Source organism: Jaculus jaculus, chromosome 13 (genome assembly GCF_020740685.1).
Source record: "Jaculus jaculus isolate mJacJac1 chromosome 13, mJacJac1.mat.Y.cur, whole genome shotgun sequence".
Lineage (NCBI taxonomy): Eukaryota > Metazoa > Chordata > Mammalia > Rodentia > Dipodidae > Jaculus > Jaculus jaculus.
The window spans coordinates 13016596-13029762 of record NC_059114.1 but is presented as its reverse complement, the minus strand read 5'-3'; the positions used below and the strand labels follow the sequence as shown (position 1 = coordinate 13029762).

At 51.8% G+C, this 13167-nt stretch overlaps 1 protein-coding gene and 1 pseudogene across 2 annotated transcripts in view; one reads left to right on the top strand and one right to left on the bottom strand.

Annotated features, from left to right (window-relative positions):
• Positions 1-207: 207 nt before the first annotated feature.
• LOC101598998 lies at positions 208-12876 on the bottom strand (annotated as a pseudogene).
• Cmklr1 (chemerin chemokine-like receptor 1) overlaps positions 12546-13167 on the top strand; it is a 53575-nt gene continuing 52953 nt past the window's right edge. For both annotated transcript variants that reach the window (XM_045132946.1, XM_045132945.1), the window contains exon 1: positions 12546-12796. The gene's annotated coding sequence lies outside the window, so the exon portion shown is untranslated. The remainder of the gene's footprint in view (positions 12797-13167) is intronic.

Below are 13167 nucleotides of genomic sequence, written 5' to 3'. Positions count from 1 at the left end.
ACAATTTTATTTTCACATTTCACAATATAAATGATAACTGTGCTTTTTGGGTCCTGTTTCTCCCTCCAAAACTATTCTTTGCTAGGAAGGGGAGCAGGCCTTGCTCACCATGCTGCTGGAAAACAGCTGATACCACGATCTACAGGTAAAAAACAAAAAACAAAAAAATAATAACACAGAGCCGAGACATAAGCCTCCTTACTATCTTTACCTGTCTGCTCGAGTCATTCCAGGCCGAGTGGGCACCATCACGGGCGAGCCGGAGGTCTCGTCACTGGAGGCCCGGGCATCATTGGCATGTGGCCTCCCGTGGGTGGTCTCAGGCCAGGAGCAGGTCCCACGGGCATCATTCCCAGAGGAGGAGGACCCATCACTGGCATCATAGGAGGGCCTTCCATGTGGGGTGCTGGCGTCGTTCCAGGTGGAGGAGGAGCCGGAGACTGGAGGAGGAGGGGTCAAGGCCCTGCAGGAGGCGGGGCAGAGAACGGAGCTGGATGGAGGGATCTTTCCTTGCCGAAATGCGGCCCCTGTCTCGTCGGTCAGGCTCTGCGCCTGCTCTTCCATCCGTTTCTGGAAGCAGTCTCTCACGTTCTCTTTGGGTTTCCTGCCACTGGGCGTGTCGTTCCCACAGACGGAGAGTCAGGGGCGAGATAGGTATCGCAGTTGTCACAATAAAATTTGGGTGTAATAAAACTGGAGAGCTTCCTGTCTCAGCCTCCCGGCACCGGGCATGCTGCTCTGCAGGATGTTGGCCGCTTCAGCCTCAGATATTTTTTTTAACTTTTCCCCCTATTTTTTAATATTCATTTATTTGCCAGTTATGGTGGCACACGCTTTTTAAAACCTTTTAAAAATTTATTATTATTTTTTATTAACAGCTTCCATGATTGTAAACAATATGCCATTGTAATTCCCTCCCTCCCCCCACTTTCCCCTTTGAGATTCCATTCTCCATCATATCCCCTCCCCCTCTCAATCAGTCTCTCTTTTATTTTGATGTCATGATTTTTTCCTCTTATTATAATGGTCTTGTGTAGGTAGTGTCAGGCACTGTGAGGTCATGGATATCCAGGCCATTTTGTGTCTGGGGGAGCACGTTGCAAGGAGTCCTACCCTTCCTTTGGCTCTTACATTCTTTGAATATTGTTTATATATATACAGTCTCAGTCTGTAGTCCAGGCTGGCCTTAAACTGGAGATCTTCCTGCCTCAGCCTCCCGGGTACTGGGATGACAGGTGTGTGCCACCATACTGGACTTGGAAGGCTGGTTTAGACAAGAGCTGACTCCTTGCATGCCTAAGTTTCTGGGATTGTGACCCTCATGTTGATTCCAGGGATGCCAATGAAAGCCCTCTATGCCTGACTACAAACAATTTGAGGAAGAATTAGGACCACTGCAGCCCCGTCATAGGTGACTAGGTGGTTCCTAGAATGTGAATCTTTTTTTTTTTTCTGAGGTAGGGTCTTCTTCTAGCCCTGTCTGATCTGGAATTCACTATGTAGTCTCAGGGTGGCCTCGAACTCATGGCAATCCTCCTACCTCTGCCTCCTGAGTGCTGGGATTAAAGGCATGCGCCACCATGCCTGGCTTAGAATGTGAATCTTAATTTGTGTTGTCCAGCGAGGGAAGACTCTGAGGTGTGGCTATTGCAGTTAAGGAAGCCGCTGGATGCCAACTGGATGGTGAGTTTCTTCTTGAAGGACCCGTCATGAAGTACCTCAGGCTTTGTGGGCCATAGGCTCTCTTGTGGCAGCTACTTGGCCTTATAGGCTGTGGGGATGAAAATAGGTATGATTGTGTTCCAATAAAACTTTATTGACAAAGAATGGGCAGTGACTTTCTGACTCCTGATAATAATACTAATGGCAATGATAATAACAAATAAAATAAAAATAAATAATAAATCAGGGAGTCAAGCTGTGTGTGTATCTTCTTATCCCCATTTGACAGAGGACTAATTTATTTCAGAGATGTTTCCTTGTGTGCCCCGGGGCCACTTGGCTGTAACTGATGGGGAATAGGTTCTGACTGCATTGCTTCAATCCCATGAAATTTTCAAGAAAGTGTGCGAAGGATAGGAGATAAAATAATAGCATTGTAAGCATTAATTATAGTAGCTAATTAATAGAATCAATCATAATACATCAATAATTGTAATCTCTATGCCATAAGTAGCGTATAATAATCCATTAAGTAATTAACATCTTGATCATTAATTATTATACTTGTACATTAAGTCTAATTAGCCAATTTGATAATGCTGAGTAATAATAAAACTTAATTGAAAGCCTACTAAGTGACTCAGGCAGTCTTGTGGTCTGACTGTTGTGTCCCTGGAGAAATTCACGGGTTGAAATCGTCACTCCCGAGATGGTGGCTTAGAAAGTGGGGACTTTTCAAAGGGGGTTAGGACCTGAGGGTGGCATCCTCAGTGCTGGAGCTAGCAACTTATGAGAGACATCTCAGAGAGGTCCCGCACCCTGCTGATGCCTGGTGGAGAGTCCTTGGTGGGAAGACGTCCCTCAGAGAGCCTGGGTCTGCCAGCCCCCTCCATCTTGGGTTTCTCATCTCCGTGTGATCAGCACATGTTTGTTGCATATAAGCCTCTTAGTGTGTGTGTGTGTGTGTGTGTGTGTGTGTGTGTGTGTTCACGTATGGGCTCATGCACTCCACTTGTGTTTCGAGACAGCGTCTCTCTCTCACTGAACCCAGAGCTCACTGAGTGGGCTTGGCTCGCTCGATCCAACACGCCCAGGGTCCCCCGTCTCCCTTCCCCAGCATGGAGATTACAGACATGCACTGCCATGCCTGGCTTTAACATGAGTGCTGAGGATGGAATTCAAGTCCTTATGCTTGTGTGGCAAGGACTGTACCTAAGCCACGGCTTGTGATATGTTGGTGATAGCTGTCCAAAGAGAATGAGCTATACAGGTTAATACAAGCCATCTCTGCCACGATTCATGTGTTTATTTTATTTTATGTTTTGGTTTTTCAAGGTAGGATTTCACCCTAGCCCAAGCTGACCTGGAAGTCACTATGGAGTCTCAGGGTGGCCTCGAACTCACAACGATCCTCCTACCTCTGCGTCTGGGATTAAAGGTGTGTACCACCATGCCCGGCTTCCTGGATCCTTATTGTTACTTCCACAAGGGAAAATGCAGAGAGGTTGAGACACTTGCTTTGGGTTACACAGCTAAGACCAACCTGCGAAGTTAGGTCACATGGCTAAGAAAGTGGTGGGGCAGGATTTGAACCCAAAAACACTGTGCTAACACTGTAGTAACATTTCATTTAATACTGTATGGGCCTTGGGCCCTGCGCTGGGATCCTGGGCCTCCTGATGCCACTGTTTCAGGCCATCTGACGCACAGACACACAGAACAGTAAGGCTCTTACAGTTGCCCCACGGCTCTGGCTCTTCTGCAGAGATCTCCCAGTTGAATTCACTGAGAAGAGGAGTACGGGTGACCAGAGATGCCAGGGACCTTGGGTTCCTGGAGGTGACACCAACATTAGGAGCAAAGTCCAGAGGACCCCTGAGCTCTGGTCATCGCCCCCCTCAGGGCTGGGGCTAGGGTCCCTGGTCCCATCCCTCCTGAGCACTATGTTTGCCTCTGAGTCAGAAAAATAAACCATCTGCACCTAGGGGAGGAGGGAGATCACTTTTCAAAAATAGGAAAGGCAGCCCGTTGCTATGACGATTCCTGGTGTTTTCAAAATTCTGTTCTGTTTTTTTGTATGACCCACATAAAAGGGTACACACAGCCTCCTTGTAACAGCACGTGGAAAAACCTCCATCGCATGCCCGATGTGAGAGGGGGCCAGGGGCCAGGGGCCAGGGGCCAGGAGAGCTTGTTTGAGGCCTTTGGAGGCTCTGGTGGCTGCCAATGGGGGGCCCAACCCATGCCACAGGCAAACTCTCAGTCCTTTGCAGACCCTCTGCCAGTGTGTGCTTCTTACTAAAGCATGGGGAAAGGTTTTTAAAATAATTCGTGCCCCGTGGGCTTTCATGAAGGGTAAACTATTCACAGGCTTATGGGGCGTGCGCCACTCCATTTCCAAGGACGCGAGTCGCAATTGACTCCCATGTAAACGCTGAATCAGACATTGATTCATTTGATTTTCTAATTTCCTCCTGGTGTTCTGGGCTCGGTGCACTCCTGATGATTGCTTTCCAGTAGCTCTGTAAGGTCCTTGTGGGGTCTGCAGATTCCCCATCCTGTGTTTCTGGAGGGTGGGTGGTGGTGGTGGTTAGGGCCTAGAGTAACTAACCACCCAGGGCCTCAGATTTCCCTTATGCAAAATGGGAGCAGTTCCAGAGGCTGGAGAGATGGCTTAGCGGTTAAGGCGTTTGCCTGCAAAGCCAAAGGATCCAGGTTCGATTCTCTAGGACCCAAGTAAGCCAGATGCACAAGGGCATGCATCTGGAGTTTGTTTGCAGTGGCCAGAGGCCCTGCCATGCCCATTCTCTCTCTCTCTCTCTTTCTCCCTCAAATAAATCAATAAAAAAATATATTTTGGAAAAAAAAATGGGAGCAGTTCAAAAAAGTCTAGACAGCGTTGAGGGAGCTTCCAGGAGGGAAGAGGATCAAGCGAATGGGTAGGTTAAAACAAAAAGTCTCGGTGGCTTAGGGTAAAGGCGCCGGGCGGTTCCTGTCACAGTGGAAAGTTCTTCACCCCACCCAAGGGTGCAGCAATGGCGGTGGTGTGAAGGTCAGCAGGACCCTTAGGTCGTGCTTAGTGGACTCTTAGGAGGCACCAGGCAGCGACGCCACCTCTTTTAACTAAGCAGGTCTGTTCATGTGCCTGATCTGCATTCCTTGTGGGTTCTTCTGCGTCTAGGGGTCCTCTGAAAAGAAAGCTAGAGAGAAACAGGTGGACGTGGAGGGGCCTCGAGTGCCTGCAACAACATCCTTGTCCGGGGAGCCTGGGCGGGGTGGGGAGGGGGGGGCTTTTCCCTAACGAGGAGACGAGGCCTCTGCCGTGGGGACTGTGGGGAGGTAGTATGCTGGAGTCCAGCGGGCGAAGCAAGAGTGGCGGACACTGGCATTGTCCAGGAGTTGCTCGTTCAGTCTCAAGGGGCCGTATCGATCATCCCCTGGTGAGAGACCATCAGCTGAGGCTCGGAGAGGTGAACTTCATCTCCCAAGTGCACACAGTCAGCAAGGGGCAGAGTGGAAAGGAGACCCAGACCCCTGGCTCTAGGGTATAGAGCACAACACCCCCAGGGCAGGGCTTTGGTGAGAGGGGCCCCACAGTGGTGTTGAAGTGGTCCTGGCGAGACGTCTGAGCTCTTCACATGCCTAGAGAACCCTCCTCACGGGATCTACCAAGGCCCGATGACAGCCTTCATGTTACAGCCGGGGCAAGGGAAGCCCAGAGAGGAGAGATGACTTGCCCAATGTCACATAGCAAGAAAGGGACAGGTTTCTCTGGACATGGTGGCACAGTGGGCACTTGGGAAGCTGAGGCAGGCAGATTATGAGTTTGAGACCAGCCTGGGCTACATAATGAGACACTGTCTCAAGAAACCGAGGGTTGGGGGGTGTAGCTCAATGGTCATGCCCTTGCTTAGCATGTGCAAAGCCCTGAGTTCCATACCTAGTGCCACATACACACACACGCCTGCAAGCCTGTGCGTTCACACACACACACACACACACACACACACACACACGGGCTTAGATTTAAACTCAAGTCTTTCAGTACTCAAAAGATTTTGTGCCTGTTTACAGGTTTGTATTCTTTTTCCTTTTTTCTCCCTCCTTCTTTCTCTTCCTCCCTTCCTTCCCTCCCTGCCTCCTTACTTCCCTCTTTCCTTCCTTCCTTCTTTCCCTCTCTCCCTCCCTCCCTCCCTTCCTCTCTCCCTCCCTTCCTCCTTCCTTCCTTCCCTCCTTCCTTCTCTCCCTTCCTCCCTCCTTCTTTCCTTCCTTTCCTCCTTCCCTCTCTCCCTCCCTCCCTCCCTCCCTCCCTCCCTCCCTCCCTCCCTCCCTCCCTCCCTCCCTCCCTCCCTCCCTTCCTTCCTTCCTTCCCTTCTCTTGACACATGGTTTCATGTAGCCCAGGCTGGTCTTGAACTCACTTTGCAGCCAAGGATTATCCTGAACTTCCGATTCTTCTCTCTTCACCTCCCAAGTGCTGGGATTCCCAGCGTGCACCACCGTGCCCGGTTTATGAGGTGCTTGGGATCAAAACCAGGGGTTTGTGCTAGGCAAGCACTCTACCAAAGTTTGTGTCCTTGACCTCTAGACTGGCCTGCCCGAAACACGGTGGCTTTGGGGTTCCATATGCATTACCAGTCGCTCGTCCTCCTAGCTGACCTGGGGAGGGAGGTGCAGGCTGGGACCTGCTCGAGCCATCAGACATTTCCACAGGGGCCGGGTGCAGTTGGATCCAGGGTGACAGCAGACCAGGGGTGGTGACATGAGCCCATGGCAGAAGGAAGAAGCCGAGTGGCAGGAGCAAGGATGGAGGTACTGACCGGGCACAGAGCCACGGGCAGAAGTGACCAGCGGCTCGCCCAGGAAGGTGGGAGAGAAGGGGGTAGCCTGCAGACTGGGTGTTGGGGAGTGCTCTCAGCTGAGCCAGGGTTCCAGAGATGACCAGGCACAGGGGCAGGCTGGGGCATTTCTGGCAGGAGGGGCGGCTCTGGAAGGTTCCCAGGCTTTAACTGCGTGGTGGACTCAGGCTAGGAGGGAGAACGGGGCTGTTGGAGAGACAGGCAGGAATGGGGCCACCAGAAGCCAGGGTGTGTGTGTGTTCATGTGTGTTTATGTGTATGAGTATACACATGTATGTATGTATGTATGTGTGTATGTATTTGCATGATCATGTGCGTGATTATGTATTTGCATGTATGTGTGTACACACACATGTACATATGTATGTGTTTGCATTTGTGTGTGTGTGTGTGTGTGTGTGTGTGTGTGTGTGTGCGCGCAGTGGGGGTGGGAGGTCTCTGGGAGTCAGGCAAGTCTGTGAGCTGCTCAGGAAGTGCTGTGCATTTTGGGGCAGTCGCTAGCCCTCTCTGGTTCTCATTCCACTGGCTTCAGAATGGAAGCCCTGGGCTGGAGAGATGGCTTAGTGGTGAAGGCGCTTGCCTGTGAAGCCCAAGCCCCCACGTTGGGCTCTCCAGATTCCACATAAGCCAGAGGGCAAAGGTGAGGCAAAGTTCAAGGTCGCCTATGCCCACTGGCTGACGCAAGCGTTTGGAGTTCGATTTCAGTGGCTGAGGCCCTGGTGCACCAATTCTCTCTCTCCCTCTCCCTCTCTGTCTGTCCCTCTCTTTAAAATAAAAAATAAATAAATTGTTAAGAATGGAAGCTCTCCCAGAACTGGCCACAAATCCTGAGAGTTGGAATAGCCTCATGACTCATGCTGGCTTGAGCTCCTCCCACGCCTGTCCAGGGTCCAGGAGAAATAGACTGAAGCCTATCTGCTTCTGCTTTGCCCCCCCCAACTGCAGACGGCTAGGGTGGTCTCCCCACTCCCAGAGTAGGAAGTATCTCTTCCTGAAGACGGGAGGAATGGGGTCCCAGCTCACCACCAGAGTGCAGGAGCCTTGCCAACCCACCAGCTCATCACCGCTTGTGGCTCAGAGCTGGGGGTCCTCCTCGTTCCCCATTCTCTGGGCCACAGTCCTGTTAACCCTTTCCAGGCCACCAAGCACCTAACAATAAAATAAAATAAAAATAAAGAAACCAACCAAACAAAAACACTTTAAAAGACATATTTTATCTATTTATTGATTTGAAAGAGAGGGAGAGAATGGGCACACCAGGGCCTCCAGCCACTGCAAATGAACCCCAGACGCGTTCGCCACCTTGTGCATCTGGTTTATTGTCGGGCACTGCCAGGCACAGGCTGGAGCCTTCAGGAGAGGGGCCTGAGCTGCCAGGCATGGCTAAGGACCCCAGGCTATAGGAGGCCACTCCTTCTCCAAGCCCGGCACACACCTGAACTTAGGCTCTGCCTATAGCCCTGTAACCTTTGGCCAGTTGCCTAAGAAACTCCTTATCAGCAGGCAATCTTCACACAGTCCTGAGACCCTAGGTCACCTCACTCCCCCACCCCATCGCTACGTGCTAGAATGAATGTCCCCATATGCTAATTAGGTTTCTCTTGTCACGCACTCACCCACCTCGGTTGCCTGGGCGCCTTCTGGGGGGGACCATGGCCGGGCCCTGGAGGACACAGGAACCCACAGTTTACGTGGGTCCTGGAGAATCAAACCTGGGTCTTTAGGCTTTGCAGGCAAGCACCTTAACCACTGAGCTGTCTCTCCAGCCTTTGGGGGAGGATTTTGATGAGTGACAATCAAGACACTGTAATGAGTTGCCATGGGGTGTTGTTGAACAAAATAGAGCATCCCAATGACCAAATCTAGCCATGACCAAAGCCATTCTTCTGGGAATGCAGGCTTCTTAATGGCCTGTGTGTGAAGGGTGTGGTGGTGTGTGTGTGTGGGGGGCATTTATTGCATGTTACCTGTGTGCCAGGTTCTGTTCCAAGTTTCCCAGCAGTGGCCTGGGGCAAGTTTCATCTCTACCATTGGCAGAGCAGAAAGCTGAGGTGTTTAGAGGGCGGGAATTAGGCCAAGGTCACACAGCTCACAAAAGGATCGGAAATGCAAACCCAGACTGGCCTGTCACCATAGCCAACATCTTGGTCCTTCCCTAAGCAGCCCTGATAGGAAGTTCCTATGGCTGCTATAACAGTTTGCGACGGGCTTGTGACGGAAAGTAATCCAAATTTATATTCTCACAGGTCAGGAATAATCAGAACGGGTCCCCCAGAGCTCGGGAGTTCCCACGTGAGCGCCGTCTATGCTAGGCTTAGCCAACCCTGGAACAGGCTCCTGGCAGAGCTGATCTTCCTGCCTTTAGCTCCAGTGTGCTGGGATTTGGGCCGTTACCGCCATACCTGCTTTATTCCGGCCATGTCAGACACGCACTCTACCAACTCAGATACATGCTCAGCCATTTTTTTAGAGATAGATAGATAGCGAGAAAGAGAGAGACAGAGAGACAATTGGCCCACTAGGGCCTCAGCCACTGAAATTGAACTCCGGACACTTGCGCCACCTAGTGGGCATGTACAATCTTGCGCTTTTCTCCCCTTTGTGCATCTGGCTTATATGGGATCTGGAGAGTTGACCATGGGTCCTTAGGCTTTGCAGGCAAGCACCTTAACTGCTAAGCCATCTCTCCAGGTTATTATTTTTTTGAGACAAAAATCTCATGTAGCTGAGGCTGACCTTGAACTTCAGAGCCTCCTGCCTCCCATTCCTAAAGGCTGGAATTACAGGCGTGAACCATTTCTTCCTTTCTTTCTCCTTCATCTTTTCTCCTCTTTTTTTTTTCAAATATATTTTATTTTTATTTATTTGACATTTTACCCTCTTTTTGCTTCCCATTCCCTCCTCCCATACATTTCCCTCTTTCTAACTCTCCTCTTCTTACTCCTCTGTCCCCAATAGCTGAGAACACTGAGGCTCAGAGAAGTGAAGGGACTGGCCAGCTCTCAGACCCTCTCAGGAAACCTCTGCTCATCTTGACTCTTCTGCACATGAATGGGACTACAGACCCACTTCCCATGATCCTGATGGAAAGGTCTCTAGCTATGGTTGCCAAGCAACAGCAAACATCAGGAACATCTGAAGCCCCTCTCCCCACCCCAGCTTCCTGGGGAATGCGGTGGTGGCCAGAGAATGTAGTTCTGTGGTTTCTGATGGAGCAGTTCTGTGTGGGAGTCCCAAGGCTTGTGGTTCTAGCAAGCTCACCTGGGGCAGGCCATATTTGGTGCCCCAGCAGCAGCACTAACAGATGGACTTGGTGATGGTGAATGCCAGAAACCATACCCTGCTGCTCTTGGCTTTAGCTGGCAGATTTTGGGGTCACTAACTGCTGAATGGCCTTGGGTGAGCCCTTATCTTCTTTCTCTGCAATCGATGTCCCCATCTGTACAGGAAGAGGTTGATTGAGACACTTAGGTGAGAGCTTGGCAGAGATGGAAGGAGAGATCTCAGGCAGGCCGAGATCTCCCTTCTGACTCTAGGGAGCTGTGTGACCTCAGGCAAATGATTTACAAGCTCTGTGCTCCGAGAGACTATCTGGGTACTGGAGAGATGGCTTAGTGGTTAAGGTGCTTGCTTGCCTGTGAAGCTTAAGGACTCAGGCTCAATTCCCCAGTGCCCATGTAAGCCAGATGCCCCTTGGTGGTGCGTGCATCTGGAGTCCGTTTACAATGGCTGGAGGCCTGGCAACCCTCTCTCTCTCTTTCTGCTTATTTCTCTCTCTCTTTATGAAGTAAATGACTAAATAAATGAGACTCTCTGGGAAATTGAAAGGTTGAGGGCTTCTCTGCTTTACTATCACTGCTGTATGGGCTTGGAATGGTGGGAGAGAGCAAGGCAGGTTCTAAGATCAGTCAGGGGATGCTGTGACCTCAGTGAGTTGTCAGTTCGGGGGTTGAGAACTTAACCCTCAATGCCACAGTGTGGAGAGGTGGGACCTTAAAGAGGTTATCAGGTCTCTGTGTTTAGTGATGGACTAGCGACGCTTGGCCCCTACCTCTCCACTCCCAAGCGTTTCCTTGTCTTCTGGTTCCCACCGTGGGGCAAAGCAGCCGGAAGCCCCTCCCCAGCAAGCAGCACCTTGACCTCGACTGTCCCACCTCCATGGCTGCGAGTGCAACCTCGACTGCTTATAGCGCCCCCAGTCCAGTTCCCCTTACAGCCACGGAAGACGGTGCTAAGACAGGGCCCCGCCTCTGCTCTTCTTCCCTCTGTTACTTCCTTCCCTTGTCCTCTCTTCTCCTCCTCCCCTCTTTTCTTGCCTACAAATGCTGTTTTAGGCAGCTTGGCTTTGGGCTCAGATATGCCTGGGGCCCAGACCTGCCCGGGGCCCAGTCACGTTCAGGCCAAGCACCGTGACTTCCTGTTTGTGGCCTCAGTGTTCCCATCTGTACCACATGTGAGCCATGCCCCATGCCTTGGGGGAGTTCTGAGGACGTGCTGGTAATTGCTGTGACATTCTTGGAGGAAGCACTTGACATGGGTCATGCACACCGATGGCCAAGCTGCAATTCTTTGCGTGTGTGTGTGTGTGTGTGTGTGTGTGTGTGTGTGTGTCTGGAGGCCAACACCTGCGATTCCGAGCCAGATAACCTGGTTCGAGAACTCCAGTTCTGCCTTCCAGCAGCTGAATGGTATTGCGCAAGAGATTGAATCTTCTTCGCATCAACTTCCTCCTCAGAAAACGTGGGTAGTAAAACATCCCTACTCCTTACTGCTGCTGGGACAACCGGGTACCAAGTACCCAGCACTGTGAGGATTAAGTACCAAATGCCCAGCAGTGTTGTGGCAGAAGAATGGGGACTTGGGGAGGCACCAAGGTCTACGTATGGAAGAAGGTAGCAGCAGAAAACTGGAAACCTTCCCAATGTGGGCTCCATGTTACCAGAAAGCATGAGTGAGGTTTGTGATACACAAATGCAGGAGAGGTGGGCGCAAGAGAGGCAAGTGCTACGTTAGTGACCTACAGAGGGTCGGGGGGCTGTGGGCACAGATGTTGGGTGCAGTATTTCCCAGCTCACTAGCCCACTCTCACTCTCGTGAGTGCTTTGCTCTTAATAAACCCTCTCTTATTTCTATGACCTTAAAAGCTCCTAGAAACTTCAGCTGGCGGTAAGTCCCCTCCACGCTCAGATCCCTGAGCTGTTAATACTGCGGGGATTAAGTACCCAGTGCCTGGTTTTTGGCTATTTTTAAAAAAATTATTATTTATTAATTTGACAGAGAAAAGAGGGAGAGAGAGAGAGAGAGAAAAAAAAATGGGCATGCCAGGGCCTCCAGCCACTGCAAACGAACTCCAGACACGTGGCCCTCCCTTGTGCATCTGGCTAACGTGGGTCCTGGAGAATCAAACCTGGGTCCCTTGGCCTTGCAGGCAAACACCTTAAGCGCTAAGCCATCCCTCCCGCCCATCTGGGCTCTTTTAGTAGTTCAGTGAAGTAGCCCATAAGGTGGTACTGTTCTTGGTGCTGGGGGCAGGGCAGGGAATCAAATGGCCCCCAGGAAGCTCCCAGCAAGAGAGGCACCTGCGAGGAGGCAGCCTGTAAGCTGAACAATGAGAGGGCCACACGCACTGGGGCAGGAGCTGCACCCCAGGTAGGAGGAGCGTCTATCCCAAGGGCTGGATGTTGGGGGGGGGCAAAGCTCTGAGCTGCTGGTCTCTTAGGTCCATCGGAAGAAGCCCAGAACAGACAGTGGAAAGCAACTTCCTTATCGGTTTCAGGTTTAGTGTCTAGGCTGGATTAATTTCAGATCTCTAGCCTCCAGCTGTGCTCGAAGCCAAGGGGCGGGCCATCATCCCTCGCCTCTGCCCCCGTGGGCTGCTGCTGCCACCCACGGGTGAGCCCGTGCCGCCTGGCAGGGGCAGCCCTCTCTGGCAGCCCCCAAGGCACGCAGCTGGCGCCCCCGCCCTCCGCAGCCTGTTTCCTGCCCCTCCCTCCTCGCCTCCCTCCAGCTGTTTCTCTGGCCGGGTTCTGCTCCAGTCTCGCTCCTGGTGTGCAGGGAGCTCACACTGGGATCCACAGGGGCTGCGCTCTCAGAGGTGTGTGTGTGTGTGTGTGTGGGGATCTTGAGCGAATGGAATGAACTTACTTTTTTCCTGGCAAAAGGCCACTTCCAGAAGAACCGTGTGACAGGGGGAGGAAGAGGCGAGAGCGCAAAGTCCCCAGAACAGCTCCTAGTGGCCCGAAGCCACAGAGGCACCCACGGGAGGTGAGCCGGAAGGTACGTACAGCCCTTGGCTTCGAGTCCTGTGGAGGGCCAGAGAGGGGCACACTGGCAGAAACAGGCCCATACAGGGCCATCGCGTCTCAGAAAGGAAGGGGTCCTAGATCGACTTCAGGATCTCAAAGGCAGGGAGTGAATGATGGCTGTTTGTGAGAGCCAGCAAGGACATGGTGGGTCCGGCAGTGTGGGCGCACGCATGTTCCATCGTGGCCTGGAAACCGCCTTGTCCTTAGCCACAGACAGAGCACTTCCTTTTCCAGCCGGGCAGCGAGAAGATGCCTTGGGACCCTCTTCACTCTTGGCTGTGGTTTCTCTCTCTCTCTCTCTCTCTCTCTCCTTTCTCATCCTCACAAGCAGAGCTGTGGTGA